At 43.4% G+C, this 14,455-nt stretch overlaps 1 long non-coding RNA gene across 3 annotated transcripts; it reads left to right on the top strand.

Moving 5' to 3' along the window:
- Positions 1-3,219: 3,219 nt before the first annotated feature.
- On the top strand, positions 3,220-9,434 carry LOC111256300. Of its 3 annotated transcripts, XR_002676342.1 has the most exons (7): positions 3,220-4,237; positions 4,317-4,491; positions 4,706-5,102; positions 5,188-5,351; positions 7,108-8,056; positions 8,139-8,355; positions 8,445-8,563. It is a non-coding gene; the product is annotated as an uncharacterized LOC111256300 (long non-coding RNA). The 3 variants fall into 3 exon arrangements; XR_002676341.1 differs by having other exon boundaries at positions 4,706-5,351; XR_002676343.1 differs by lacking the exons at positions 7,108-8,056; positions 8,139-8,355; positions 8,445-8,563 and adding an exon at positions 8,768-9,434 and having other exon boundaries at positions 4,706-5,351.
- Positions 9,435-14,455: the final 5,021 nt, after the last annotated feature.

Raw genomic sequence — 14,455 nt, 5'->3', positions numbered from 1 at the left:
TGTAACATCGGCTACCACATACATAGATATATCAATATTGAAAGGCATGCCTAAAGTTCAATACGTGCAATTTAAGAATACTGGATACTTACAGGATTCCAGAAAATTAATCAACGGCTAGTTCATATAACAACTACGGAAGTGGCACTCTGGTCCGCCCTCTACTACATAACTTTAACTAGTAATCAATTTAAAAAATATGTATATTAATATCAAGAAGAAAGAGTTTGCAGGACCCATCTCATGCAAGAGCTAAAACAAAATGAATGGGAGTTGAAGAATAGAATGGGGAAAATGGGTAACCAGATCAAAGCTGCATGCAGGAACCTAATCTCAGCGCATGGAAGTTTCACAGGAAGATGGTCCTGACGCTCAACACCTGCACAAAGGATGCTCCAAAGGTTGTGTTTGGGTTGGAGCCAGCAGAGGTTGAGGAATTCACGTCACAATGTTGGCGTTCTGCTCGCCGCCTACAGCTTGACAGTAAGAATGGGCTCGGCAGCAGGACCCATCCTGTCATCTCTGGAAAAATAGCAACCCACAACACAGGGGCTAAAAAAAGATGCCAATCGGGCATACCATAATCATTTCAGATTAAAAAAAAGGCATATTGATCAGGCAAGTTCATGAACCACAATGTTTTCAAGTGCAAAGCTTCAAAAACATCTGGAATGATTAACAAAGTATATTGATCCAAATATATTAACTCATATCAGGTGATCAAACCAAGCCTGCACCTAGCAGCAAATTTGGATTGGCAAATCAGATCAGCATCTCTTGGATGAAATGAATGCATATCAGCCAGTAGGAAGCATGCACATCTGAACATTTACATCACTGAATGAAAACAAGTTGCATGTCTGAATTTTGAACAGGAACTCATCTAGACATATTCACAAATAAAACTCATCAATTTGTTTATAAGAGAAAAGGGGAAATTAATAAAGCTCTAGTTATCTGAGCAGGAATCCCTCAACCAACAAATAAACATCTAGTTCTTATCTGAGGAACCAGCATCCCTCAGCCAACAAACTGTGGATTCTACAATTCCCAATCCACTCTTTACTGCAAACTTGAATTAGTAATCCACAAAGAAAAAATACCAAGAAGGCATCAGTTGCTGGATCCATCTCACGCAAAGACCAAACAAATGAACAGGAGCTGAAGTACAGTCTGATAACAATAGGAAAGCATAAGGAACCGGTCAGATTCTACCTTAGAGTCTGGACGGCTATTGTGGCGTCCAGCGCGGCATCGATGCGGAGGAGGAGAGAGGCGGCGCGGGGTCGACGCGGAGGAGAGAGGTGGTGCGGGGTCGACGCGAGGGGCGCGAGGGGCGGCGCGGCGTCGATGCGGAGGAGGAGAGGGGCGGCGCGGCAGCTGCGGGCGAGCGGCGGCGGCGGCAGCTGCGGATGGCGAGTGGCAGCGGCGGCTGCGGATGGGGAGAGGCGGAGGCGACTGGACGCCGGACGCGGAGTCAGCAGCGGAGGCGGCGGCGACGAGCTGGCGCTGGAGCTCATAGGGGTTGGCGCGCGGGGCCGGCGGCAGCGGCGGTTGGCGAGCGGCAGCGTCCGCTAGCATGAGAACTGGACGGACAGGAACTGAACGGACCACCCACGACGGGACGGGAAGACCCACGTTCGGGAAAAAAAAGTCAGAAAAAACCGGGGCAAGCGGGAGAGGAAAAACCGGCAGGAGGGGAGGTGGGAGCCGGATCCGCGGGTGAGCTCGGGTACGGAATAGCCTATTCCGTACCCAGGGTATTACATAGTATAGGCCTATATATATATATATATATATATTATATATATCCTAATCTTCTCCGTATGCTGCTTGCACTAAGAGGGAGGCGACAGGGGGAAAGAGGGTTCCTTTACAACAGCATCGTTTAAATCACAATGGATTAGAAACGCACCCAAGAAGTGTAGCTTAGGCGGTTACCTGGTTTGGCATGGATCTCGGATCCTGAATCCCGGATCTCTGCGGCAAACTTGCCCCACAGCTACTACCTCACCCCCACGGTAGTGCTTGCCCCAGCCACCGCCGTGGCCTCCTCGCTGCTCCCGGTCGCCGTCGTGGGTGATGCCGCCCCGGCCATCGACGTCTCGGACTCCTCCTCATGCGACTCGAGGAGGCCGCCGATGCCGAGGCAGGAGCTGAACACGTAGGGGAAGTCTAGGGACACCGGGGGCTCAGGCTTGACGGCAGGGGAAGGGAGGCGAGGCGAGGCGAGGCTCGAGGCTGAGGGGCGACTGGCGAGGTCGTGACTCATGAGGGGAATAGGGGATAGGATAGGGCCCGCGGATTCATAACAGGTTGCAACCCATGGGTTGAGAGGCTTTTGGACCCAAAATAATACTCCACATCCTAAATCCCCTCCAAACCGTATGTTTGCTGGTAAAACCCAACTCAAATCAAACCATCTATTGGGCTAGTCTATTGGAAACCAACTAAAAGAAGCCCAAAATGAAAACCAATCCATTACAACCAATAAACCCAACTCAACCAACTCAATTAGCAGGGCTACGTGCATGCAATCTAGATCGTTGGATGCATCTCCCCATTCTCCCAAACCCTAATGTTGACAGCACACCTACCGCCGCCACCAGACCTGCGCCCGCGCCGCCTCGCCGTCGGCCATACACCCGTTGGCCCTAGCTGCCCCACCGCATCATCCCCTGTCGCCGTCACCGCCCGCCGGCCAGCTGCTGCCCCGCGCACGACCCCGCGAGCAAGCCGCCGCCCGCGCGTGCCGACCTGGCCGTCGCCGGCCGGCCACCCTCCATGGGTGCTTCGAGCGCCTGCCATGCAGCCGCCGACCATGGCAGGCCGACGGCCTCGCAGGGCGCAAGGACGACCGCACGCACCTGCCCCACGGCTGCTGTCTAGAGGTTGAAGAAGGTCAAAAAAATCATTTTCAAAATTGTTGATCCTTGGTCCAAAAATGTTGAAGCTAGTTTGCAAAGATGTTGAAGTAGACAATGAGAAATGTTGAACGAAGTATTCTATTACAAAATGTTGATCTACATATTTTGAAATGTTGAATCTAGTATACTTGGATGTTGGTCGAATTTTCAGAAAATGTTGAATCTATTTTGTTGAAATGTTAACTTAATATTTCTAACTGGGTCTGTTGGACTTTAAAGTTATGAAACTTAATTCCACAAGTTATATAGGAGGCCCCCCGGCTCGGAGCTAGGCGATCACGGACGCACGAGCTAGGCGATGAGGCGGCGCATGAGGCGACGGCGACAGCGAATGTCTACTATCCGACGCCGATCCTCTCCACCGCCTACTCGCCGATAAGCCGCTGCCCTCCTCTTCCTTCCCTTCTTCTCTTCCTTCCCTTTTCTGTCCCTGGCGCACTGGGTTCTTGCTTCATCACATCGGTGTGCTCGCGTGCGTGGCCTCTGTCCTCAAATCTGGGTGTGTACGGGTTCTTGGCTTGGGTTCTCGTGGGCTACAGGCTCGATTTGATTCTTGCCATCGGTGTGCTAGGGTTCTTGAGTTCTTACCGCACTTTGATCCCTCAGTTCTTGTTTGTTGGTTTGTGTTCTCTGATTTCATTCGATTCAATTTGATTTGATTCGATTCGTGGAAGGCCAGGTAGGGTAGCACCATGGCTGGATCTTGGGTCAGCTTGTTCACGAATTACTGTCGTCTGCCATAGCTTGTAGATGTGGTCGTGCGAGATTTGTTCTCACAATTTAGCAGCACAATTAGTCGATTCAATCACTTGTAAGAAATGAATTGCAAAGCAGAATGCACAACTAGCAGGTCACTCGATTTCACATCTTGTATATATCTTTGTGATCCGCTCTATTGTTCTGAGAGAAACTTGCATGTCGCTGTTGTTGGGGCAGAGAACAGGCTGGTACCAACTGAACATGCGAATGTCATGATCAGTTCCCGTATCTTTTCTAGCTCATGGCTCGTCTGTGTTGGTCAGGATTGAGCACAGAGATCTTAATTCTTCAGTGTGCAGATAATTAGTATCTAGGTATCCAGTGTGTGAATCATGTTACAGTGTGTATGGAAATATGCATTGTTGTTCTGTTATTTTTTACAGTGTGGTGTTCTTTCCTAGGACATGTTATTACTTTCCTAAGACATGTTACATTTTACAGTGTGGCGTGCGTGCTGGTACTTAGCTAGTGCATACGCCATGCATGCCTTTAATTAGATGGAATGCTAGCCTGGGATGTCAGTTCTGTTCTATGTATTTGGATCCTGGGAGGTTAGTTGCTTCTTCTATGTGTTTTGGTTTCTTTATTTATTACTCACATGTAATTTATGGTCTGAAGCTTTATGGACAGTGGGTATCAAGGTACGAGGCAGATCTGGTTGCAAAGTGCTATTTTGCAAAGCACAAACTTGTGTGGGAAGTACTTGATGGTGGCCTGAAGAGCAAAATTGAGATGTAATGGTCTGATATATGTGGAATAAAGATGTTTTGTCCAAAAAAACGAGACTGACACCTTGGAGATTTTGGTAAGGACAGAGAATCAATTGTGCAATGTTCTGTAAAATTAGCTATCCAATACCCATTATATGCATGAGAAACCAGATCCCTTTTGAACAATCCTATTGTACTTAATTAGTACTAGGGATCCATTAGGAATGATAACAAGACTAATAATCACAGTATTCATATGCCTTTATCCATTTTGGTTTCTTTCTCACTGATTCTTCCTTGGTCCGACAGCTGTCGAGGCAACCACTCTTCTTCCGAGAAACCGATCCTTAGCCAAGGAAGCATACTTTGTGGCAGGGAACCTCAAATTTTACTGGTCTTCACATATTTATCAACCTCACTCGATAACCTAAAGTGCTTGTAACTAATATGAGAGATTTATGCTTCTGCCAGGTCAAACTCTATTTTATCTTGATCAAGACTGGAAGACCGAAAGGATGTTGCTATTTTTTCTTGATCAAGACTCTATTTTTGTTTGCTACTTGTTTGCTACTTCTCCCTTATTTCAGGCCCTTGCCTTCCATGCATGTACATAAATGTTTTTACTGCCAAGTGGTTGTCAAACAAGTTGCTAATATTTACTGTCAAGTAGCTGTCAAACAAGTGACCTTGATTTGCTGTCAAACAGGTGTTTACGTCAAGTTGCTAATGTGTTTTCATTCCTTACCAAAACGAACGGCCCTAATGTTGTTGACTTTTGATTCATGGGCCAGTTCCTTTGGTGACCAGGTTACAGTGAACCACCAGGATCCACTCGATCTGATCTAGGAAGAGAAACATGCCTGCTTTCAACACTGAGCTACCAAACGAGCCCTTAGGCTATCTCCATGCTCTGCATGGCCGTGCTGGAGGACGACCTACGCCGGCCGTAAGCAAGGTATGCAAGGCTATCTCCATGCTCTCTCGCAGGTTTTGCCTAATTTCCTTATTATTTCTATGTACACATGTGTGAATGTTTGCTCCGAACCAATCATCTGCTCTACTCCATCCATCCCAAAACCAAGTTATTCTAGTTTAAGTCAAACTTTCTCAACTTTGATCAAATTTATAGTGAAAAATATAAATGTTGATAGCATCAAATATGTATATTATAAATATATATCTCATAATAAATATAATGGCACTTATTTCATAACATAAATATAATGGCACTAGTAATATAGACTTTTGAAAACTAGTAATAAAAAAAGTTTGACTTAGTACAATCCTAAAATGACTTTTTTTAGGATGGATGTTCCGGTTGGGTTAGTAGAAACAAGAGCAGGATTCAGTAGATTTGGGCTGTCTCCTCATCTACATTGAGGCCGGTAGCCATAAGCGGAGTCCGTTCAAGCAATTTGTGGATTGATTTCAATGCTAATTTTGTCTGGCAGTGATCTTGTGTACACGAAGCAACCCTCACTAGTATATTTCATAGTAGTTATAATTAATATTATGTATATACAATCATAAAATATATATACGACATACATACAATATGAGCGTATACGTATAAGTAGTGTACTCTAAAGATGTATACATATAGGTATATACATAAGGGAAACAACAATTAGTATTAATATGAAAAGAATCCAGGGTAAAAAGAAAAAAGTCATTAGTCCTGGTTAGTAATACCAACCGGGACTAAAAGGGCCACAAGCATGCGACTGCATGACGACCCCATTTATCCCGCGTGGAAGACCCAGGACTAAATATGTTTAGTCCCGAATAATTAGTTTCGGTTGGATTTTCGAGACCTATATGTCTCTCCAACTAGAACTAAAGTTTAGTTTTCCACCAGCACCGGTCCGGATGCACCTCTAATGTGCTTCTGTCGACGCACAGCTGCCATGTGTGGCTGTGTTGGACTGTTGGTTAGTTAGCTTTATCCATGGATATGGTGTGTGGCATTCGGATACGGGAGTCTGCATGATTTGTCTTTCTTTCCATAGATTCACCTGATTTCGTACGAAATACCGTCCATCTGTGTGCGTGTGTGTGAGCACTATTGAAGATTAATGAGTGTCTTTAAGGCATTTTTCAACTATTTTTTAGTTTCTTCACAAAAATGTCAAGAAAAAATTCAAATATTTTAGTAAAATTATTACTAGTTTTCAAAAGTCTATAGGTTGCACATATTTAAATGCAATTAAAGGGTGCATGGCCCATCATATTTTAACCACAAACTCATGCATATGCACTTTCTAAGAACAAGTTTCCCGTTTGAGATTTGAGTTTTGTTGTATGTAATAGTGATCCCTACATAAATTAAATGGTATATAGTATTGGAAAAAGTGACATTTCTTTTGTGTTTTGTATTAGATGTCTCCAAATGCAAGATTACACAATCATTATGTATGCTAGTTTATCATATTTTTATTTATTTCCCTTCTAGTTTAAACACATGGTATAAGATTGCAACAAATATGGATTGATCCATATGAGGTTCGTTGGGAAAAAATATCATTTTCTTTTGAAACATTGAAGTAATTTTAACATTAGGGTCAACGTAGGTTTAGTTCCATTAGTTTCCATTTACATCCATTGAAATAGGATCATACAAGTTCAATTTGAATCATAAATAAACTACTCTATTTTATACATTATTGCACATGTAGCACAAAGCATGTTCCAACCACTTTTTTTTATTGTAGAAATTCCTAGTTTTGGTTGTTTGACCTCAATTAGCGGCACGAAACGTCAAAGTCAACCTTGTGACCGTCTTTTTGGTCCAAGATCACGCTTTCCATCTATCTCTAAGGAAACCATATAGGTTTGTGTCAAAGCCGATGAAAAAAAATCCTAGAGGAAGAGGAAGTGGAGAAGCGCCAGGCTAATCTGCAATCTATCTTGGGAAACGTAAGAAAGAGAAAAGATATTGGTGCTAACAAAGCTTATGTGCAACAAACCTTGCAAGAGCAACTGTAGTGAAAAGGATCAATGAGGTAACCATGTCTTACCAAAATCCAAGCACCATCTTCTCGACAATAGTAAAGTTGGACAGCGGAATCAGGATACACTGAAAGAAGATTTTCCTCCAATGGCAATAAGTCCTAAATCTAGGCATGCATTTTCTTCGGAAAAAATGGTTAACCCCACCGTCATGAGCTCATTGACTTCAAAGATGAAGCAAGGATTCGTTCACCATGCAAATTAAGCTAAATTGACAAGTTCACAACAAAAGAACCTAAGGGCAACGCCAGGGTTGGTTCTCAATTTAAAGCGGTGACTTAATACTGATCAAGGACCACCCTCGCGGATACATAAGGGGGGCATGATCAATGATTGCCATGATATAACCAACAACGACAATCTTATGAGTAGGAAAGAACCGTCATCGGAAGAAAAGCGCAAGGTACATAATGACAATGGTAGTGAAGGTGAGAATCCAACTCATTGGAAGATAACAAAAAGAAAGAGAAAATACATAGAGATAAATGGAGATGACATTGGCAATTATAGTCCGGATGGTATCAATAGATTGGCATCAAACGATGATATTTTGAATGATTGTCTTGATGAAGTCTCTAGGCCACTTGTTGCCGATTGTCTCAAGAAGGAATGCTATTGTTGTTCCAATCCCATCGACGAGCCTGTGTGGAGGTACAATTCGATAGGTTCTTTGTTGTACATTTTGTAGTTTTTACCTTTTTGCTAGTTACTAATTTTGTTGTCATTTTAATAGTGGTCTCCTTAATATCGGCAATAAGGAGTATATGCCATTGTCTGGTCATTTGTCAACTAAATCATCTGAGAAAGTGCGTAATTTATCCAAATCGTTGTCGTGTGTGGTTCAAATGGCCAAACTATCTAGGTCTAAGGTCTGACCTAAGAGATGGATGGGATCAAGGCCTATAAATAAATGACAACATGGGCTTATACTTCTTCCCCCATAAGATGAGGTGCCTTGCTTTAACCTTTGCACTTACAACACAACTACCTTACTTTCCATGTTAAAGTAAAATGTCTATTTCATTGTTCCTATCCCTAGGCCTGACAAGTCCCATGACCAACTACTTGAGGAACTAATGGAAAATGATTTAGCTTTACCGGCCATTATTGGTGACACTGAGATACTGATGTTCCCTTCTACTATACTTCTTAAACGATGTCAGAGTATGTAAATATTTTTTCCCAATAATAGTCATATGATGTTCCACTTGATTTTTACTTCATCAATTAAATTTTTAACACACTATAGGTTTTAGTTAAATAATTATTTTAAACTCTTTTAACCATTTCTTGATTGGAATATGCCTTTTTATACATGTATTTTTAATGTATTGCTAATGGGTTGTTCTTTTACATGTGCAGCTTTCCAAATGAAACACTATTTGTGGGGTGTATTCAAGCCCAAGGAAGTTGAAGGGAAACAGAGTGCTGCACAGCATCAACCTGACCACACCACTGGAGCTACTGCATTTGCTGCTAATGCTACGGCCACCGGGATTTCTACTGATGCTGCTCGCGTACCCCCTGGACCTACCGGGGTTGCTACTGAATACTGATGCAGCTGCATACCTTCTACTGTACCTGCAAATCATGGACAGACTGACGCATCAAGCATGGGAGCACCCCCAGGCAGAATGCTTCCCTTTGTTGTCAAGGAAAACCCGAGGCTCGAGCAGCTTATTCAGGAGATGCGACGGGAAGGCGCCTTGGTCATGCAAGGGGAGATGATGACTACCGGCTCTGCTTGGCCAGGCAACATAGCAACCGTTATGCAGAGCGGGCAGCCGAGCAAGACGTGAGCAGAGGGGGCTCCGGGCCAACAAGGTGGTGGCTGCTACGGGCTATCTTGATAAAGCAGCAGCGAACGTTTGTGGAGCTAGAGAAGGAAGTGGAGTTGAATCTTAGCATGTTCCTCGTGCTATATATGCTAATTTGTAATTTTGTTTGTTAATTACTCCCTCCATTCCAAATTATAAGTCATTCCAAGAATCTTGGAGAGTCAAAGCATTTCAAGGTTGACCAAAATTATAAACAAAATTATAAAAATTTATGACATCAAATAGGTATACTATGAAAATATAATTGATGAAGAACCTAATGATACTTAGTTGACATCATAAATATTATTATATTATCATATAAATTTGGTCAAACTTGATATACTTTGACTCTCCAAGATTCTTGTAATAACTTATAATTTGGGATAGAGGGAGTAGTATCCAACAAACGAAACACACCCCATATAGCTTAGCCTAGCTTAGTTTATTAGTGCAGGTGGTGCTGGTTCATCCCTGGCACTTGTTGTGACTTGTGAAGTCCTATCTATTTACAAGTTTCTGACTAGTGTAACCTCAGCTTCAAATTATTTGTAATCAATTGCTTTATCTGTCTCACATTTGGATACAAATGCACGATGCTTCTGTCAAATCCTAATTGTACATTCTTTCTTTACCTCACAGTCCAGCCCCCTTGCTAGTGTATTGCGCCCATGATTTGGATTTTTTGCTTATTAGAGAAAATAATTACTTTGTTCGCACCACATAAGAGGAGTTCTATGACAAAGATACACATTACCACTTATGCCACTCTTAAGGTACATCCATCTACAAGGTCAGAAACGTTGGTGTTTTGTACACGGCAGTCCACTGAGGGTATCCTGAGTGGTAGATTATTTGGAGGGGATAGTCGGATCTAGAGCCTGATGGTAACACAAAGGACACAATACTTATGCAGGTTCAGGCCGATAGAGTAGCTTAATATCCTACTATTGATGCCCAAAAGTGGCAAGATTTGGGAAATCTGGCTTGTCCAGACCGGTCTCCCAACCGGTCAGACCGGTTTGGAAAAAGTTCCCAAAATGAAAATTGTACTTCACCATAGCATAGTTCTCGTCGAGACGATCGAAATGTATATATGGAACGTCCGATTTGGGCTTTGTATGAGAGAGTTATGCCCTTGGGAAGAACAGCACCCCGTGAAGACAGGTCAAACCGGTTGGCCCTATCGGTCAGACCGGTTGGCCCTACCGGTCAGACCGGTTGGATCAAAGTGCTCCAAATGAAGATTGGACTCTACCATTGCATATATCACGTCGAGTAGATCAAGATTCATATATAGAACGTCCGATTTGGAGTTCGGACGAGTGAGATACGACCTTTGCAAGATCTGCACCCGAGCAAACCGGTCAGACCGGTTGCCTAGGCCGGTCTGACCGGTCTGGCTCTGTGTAATCTGAGTGGGAGTTGTAATTTAGCACGAGTTGTATTAGTGTTTCGACTCCTGCGTGGGAAAGACCTTCCTTCCCTATAAATATAAAGGGATTTGGCCAATTGAGTAGATCCAACCCAATCGATAAAAACCAATCTACTATTTTGTATCTTTTCCTTTATTCTTTTGCCCTAGCTTTTCCAATCTACTACTTGCTATTCTTCCTTCGTCTCGACGATGTCTAAAGGTGCTCTAGGTGGCCTGCTGATCCTAGAGCAACCTGTGTGTGCCTGCCCCGACGGGATCCTTCCCGAGCGAGCGTTCGAAGGTCTACCGTCAGCCTGCCTGACAACCGGTCAAACGGTCCCTGTAACCAATCAGACCGGCTTGCGCTGAGGTGCTGCAGCGAGCCCCTTCGCGCATCTCATGATTGTGTGCGTTCGTGTGTTGGCCCAAAAAAAGCGTCAACACATTTTAGCGACTCCGTTGGGGAAGAAGAAGAAAGACTCATCAGTTGCAATGGCTGGTGAAGAAGATCTTTCCAATATTACTGCGAAGAACGTGGTTAACCTGACGTTCGAGCAACTTCTTGAAGAGATCCGCCAGATGCTGGAGGAGGGCAAGAAGAAGCGCAATGAGGAGGACTTGCGAGCTGCAATTGCAAGCTTTGAAGTCGACCGAAGAGGCGCGGTCAAGAAGATTAAGGAGATCGACTTCGCTTCTACCTCCAACAACGCTTTCAGCACTCCACCACCTGAGGTACAAACCAATGTGAGTACATCATCATCGCCATCTCCTTTTGTTACCATGCCTGATCTTACTACCATAATTGACGATCTGCGCTTATCGATAAATAAGAGTGTGCAAGATATGGTAGATAAGGCTAATGGTAAACGTGTGGAGGGGGGCAATGATGTTGCATCTGTTTCTAGTCTTGTACCACCTCAGATCCCATCTAACAGTACATCGGTAACACCCACAGCGGGGCCTCCGTATGGCATGCCGTTTGCCGTTGAACTACTTCGTGGGACAATCACCTCTACCTCGATCTAGTCAGTATCAACCAGTCAGATCGCATGGTCTAACTGGTCAGACCGGTCAAGGTGCTTTGGTCCCGTATGTGTCGTCTCCTGAGCCTATAGCTGTTGTACCTCCTGTTTAGGCCGTCTCTGGCCGATCTGGTGAGATTCCTGGAGATTTAAATCCATATCCTGCAGCAGCTTATAGCGCTCCACCTGTGGTGCCTTTTGGGTTGGGTAGTTCATATAGTTCCATGCCTAATTCCCAATTCAATAACCGTTTGCAACAGAATGTTCATAGTCCACCTATACAACAGAATGTGTTGCAATCAAATGCTGTTACACCACAATTACCTCCACCAACCACTATTCAAGAAGTTCTTGATAGGTTTCATGCCAATCTTGCTAAGCAAATGAAGGAAGATTATGGAATAGAGGTGAAGCATAAAACCCGTACCTATCAAAAGCCGTATCCCTTGAACTTTGATTCGGCTTCTTATCCTTGTTGGTGTTGTCCTAAATTTGTCAAGTTTAGCAGGGATGATGGCAAAACCACTTGGGAACATATTAGTCAGTATCTTGCTCAATTAGGAGAAGCTGGTTCCATAGAAGAATTAAAAGTACAGTTATTTTCTTTATCTTTAACTGAAACCACTTTTTTGTGGTTTGCTTCATTACCTGTTAATTCTATTCATACTTGGGAACAATTAGAACAAAAGTTTCATGATCACTTTTATAGTGGAGATGAGGAGTTGAGATTGAGTCACTTAACATCGGTTAGGCAAAAGTCTGATGAACCTGTTGGTGATTATATCAGAAGGTTTAGAGATATAAAAAAACCGTTGTTATAGTCTTGTCATCTCCGAGAGGGATCTTGCTGAATTAGCTTTTAATTGATTGCGATCCCATATTAGAGATAAATTGGAGGGTCATGAATTTGCTAATGTTACCCAAATTTTGCAAAGAGCTTTGGCTTAGGAAAGCCGAAGTAAAGATAGTCGACTCAAATCTGATCGTCCTAACATGCATATGTTAAGTTATGATTCCTCGGACAATGAGAGCAATGATGTTTTAACTACTGAATTTGTATTGCCACATAAGGATAAACCTGGTACTTGTGCTTCTCTCAAGCCGGTCCGAAGGAATCGGCAAGAAGATATGAAATTTACCTTTGATGTAGCCAAGTGCGATAGGATTTTTGATGAATTGCTTAAAATTGGGCATCTGAAAATATCTCATACTATGCCTCCATTTGAAGAGTTGAAGAGGAGGGCATATTGCAAGTTCCATAATACTTTCTCACATGCCACTAATGATTGCAATGTGTTTCGCCAGCAAATACAATCGGCCATTAATGAAGGTTGTTTGACTTTTCATGAAATGCAAGTTGATCAAAATCTTTTTCCGGTGAATACTCTTGAATTGACAAATCTCAAAGTCCTAATTCGGCCGGATCAAGCTGAAAAGGCTAAAGGGAAAAATGTGATTATTGGTGAAGGAAGGCCTGAGAAAAAGGTGCCTCAAGTCACAGCAAAGACTTCTACGCTCGAGGGGCAAGGCAAAAGCAAGGCTACCGGTTCTGCATAGATCAATCTAACTGGTTAGGGAACTGGTCTAACCGGTCATCCTAGAAAATCTGGAGCCAAGCGAAATCTAAAGAATAAGGTAAACCTGACTTTCAAGGGTCTATTGGCCAAATATGAGAAGAAAGCATCTGATCAAAAACAAGGAAGTTGGCATAATAAAGGTAAAAATCAAAAACCATCTTGTTCTTGTGAATGTCATGCAAACTATGCTGTTGCATCGCATACACCTTTTTGGCTGACTACACCATGGTCTTGGCCATACCCCTGCTATTATTCACCTCTTGATCATAAGGGTTTTTATATGCAACCATGTATTGCTTCATATTCTCCTGCATATTCAAACTGTGGTTCATTGCAAAGACCGATTGTTGCTAGTAATAATCTGGTTAAAAGTGCACCCTTTGTTACTAAAGGTGGTAACAAATATAGCAAGGAAGATTCAAGATACCTACAGCCGAGGTGGTGTCCCTCTAGCTTATCTCACACTCAAAAAAGGAGGTTACAACGGATGCGGAAGCAAGAATCAATGGAGCAGCAAGCAACGGCTATACCGGTAAGGTCAGAAGCCACCAAGCAGGTATGGAGGCCAAAGCAAGTTGTTTCTTGACTCAAGAACAAGTTTATGGCCGACGAGATAATTATCGCCCTTAGAAAAAATATATGGTCGATGCTATGTTCATCATCGTCCTTAGGCACTTTTGGACCAGGAGAGTATTTTCTGGCACGCAAGCTTTGCCAAAAAATAGGAGGGCATGTGTTGACGCCCAAAAGTGGTAGGACTTGGGAAATCTGGTCAGGTCTGTCTAGACCGGTCTCCCAACCGGTCAGACCGGTTTAGGAAAAGTTCCCAAAATATAAATTGTACTTCACCATGGCATAGTTCTCGTCGAGATGATCGAAATGCATATATGGAATGTCCGATTTGAACTTCGGATGAGGGAGTTATGTCCTTGGGAAGATCAGCACCCCTTGCAGATAGGTCAGACCGGTTGGCCCTGCCGGTCAGCCGGTTGGACCAAAGTGCTCCAAATGAAGATTGGACTCAACCATTGTGTAGATCGCGTCGAGTAGATGAAGATTCATATATAGAACGTCCGATTTGGAGTTTGGACAAGGGAGATATGACCTTTGCAAGATCTGCACCCGGGCAAACCGGTCAGACCGGTTGCCCAGGCCGGTCTGACCGGTCTGGCTCTGTGTAATCCGAGTAGGAGTTATAATTTAGCACGAGTTGTATT

The sequence above is a fragment of the Setaria italica genome, chromosome II (assembly GCF_000263155.2).
Source record: "Setaria italica strain Yugu1 chromosome II, Setaria_italica_v2.0, whole genome shotgun sequence".
Classification (NCBI taxonomy): Eukaryota; Viridiplantae; Streptophyta; class Magnoliopsida; order Poales; family Poaceae; genus Setaria; species Setaria italica.
This window is presented reverse-complemented; position numbering and strand designations above follow the sequence as displayed.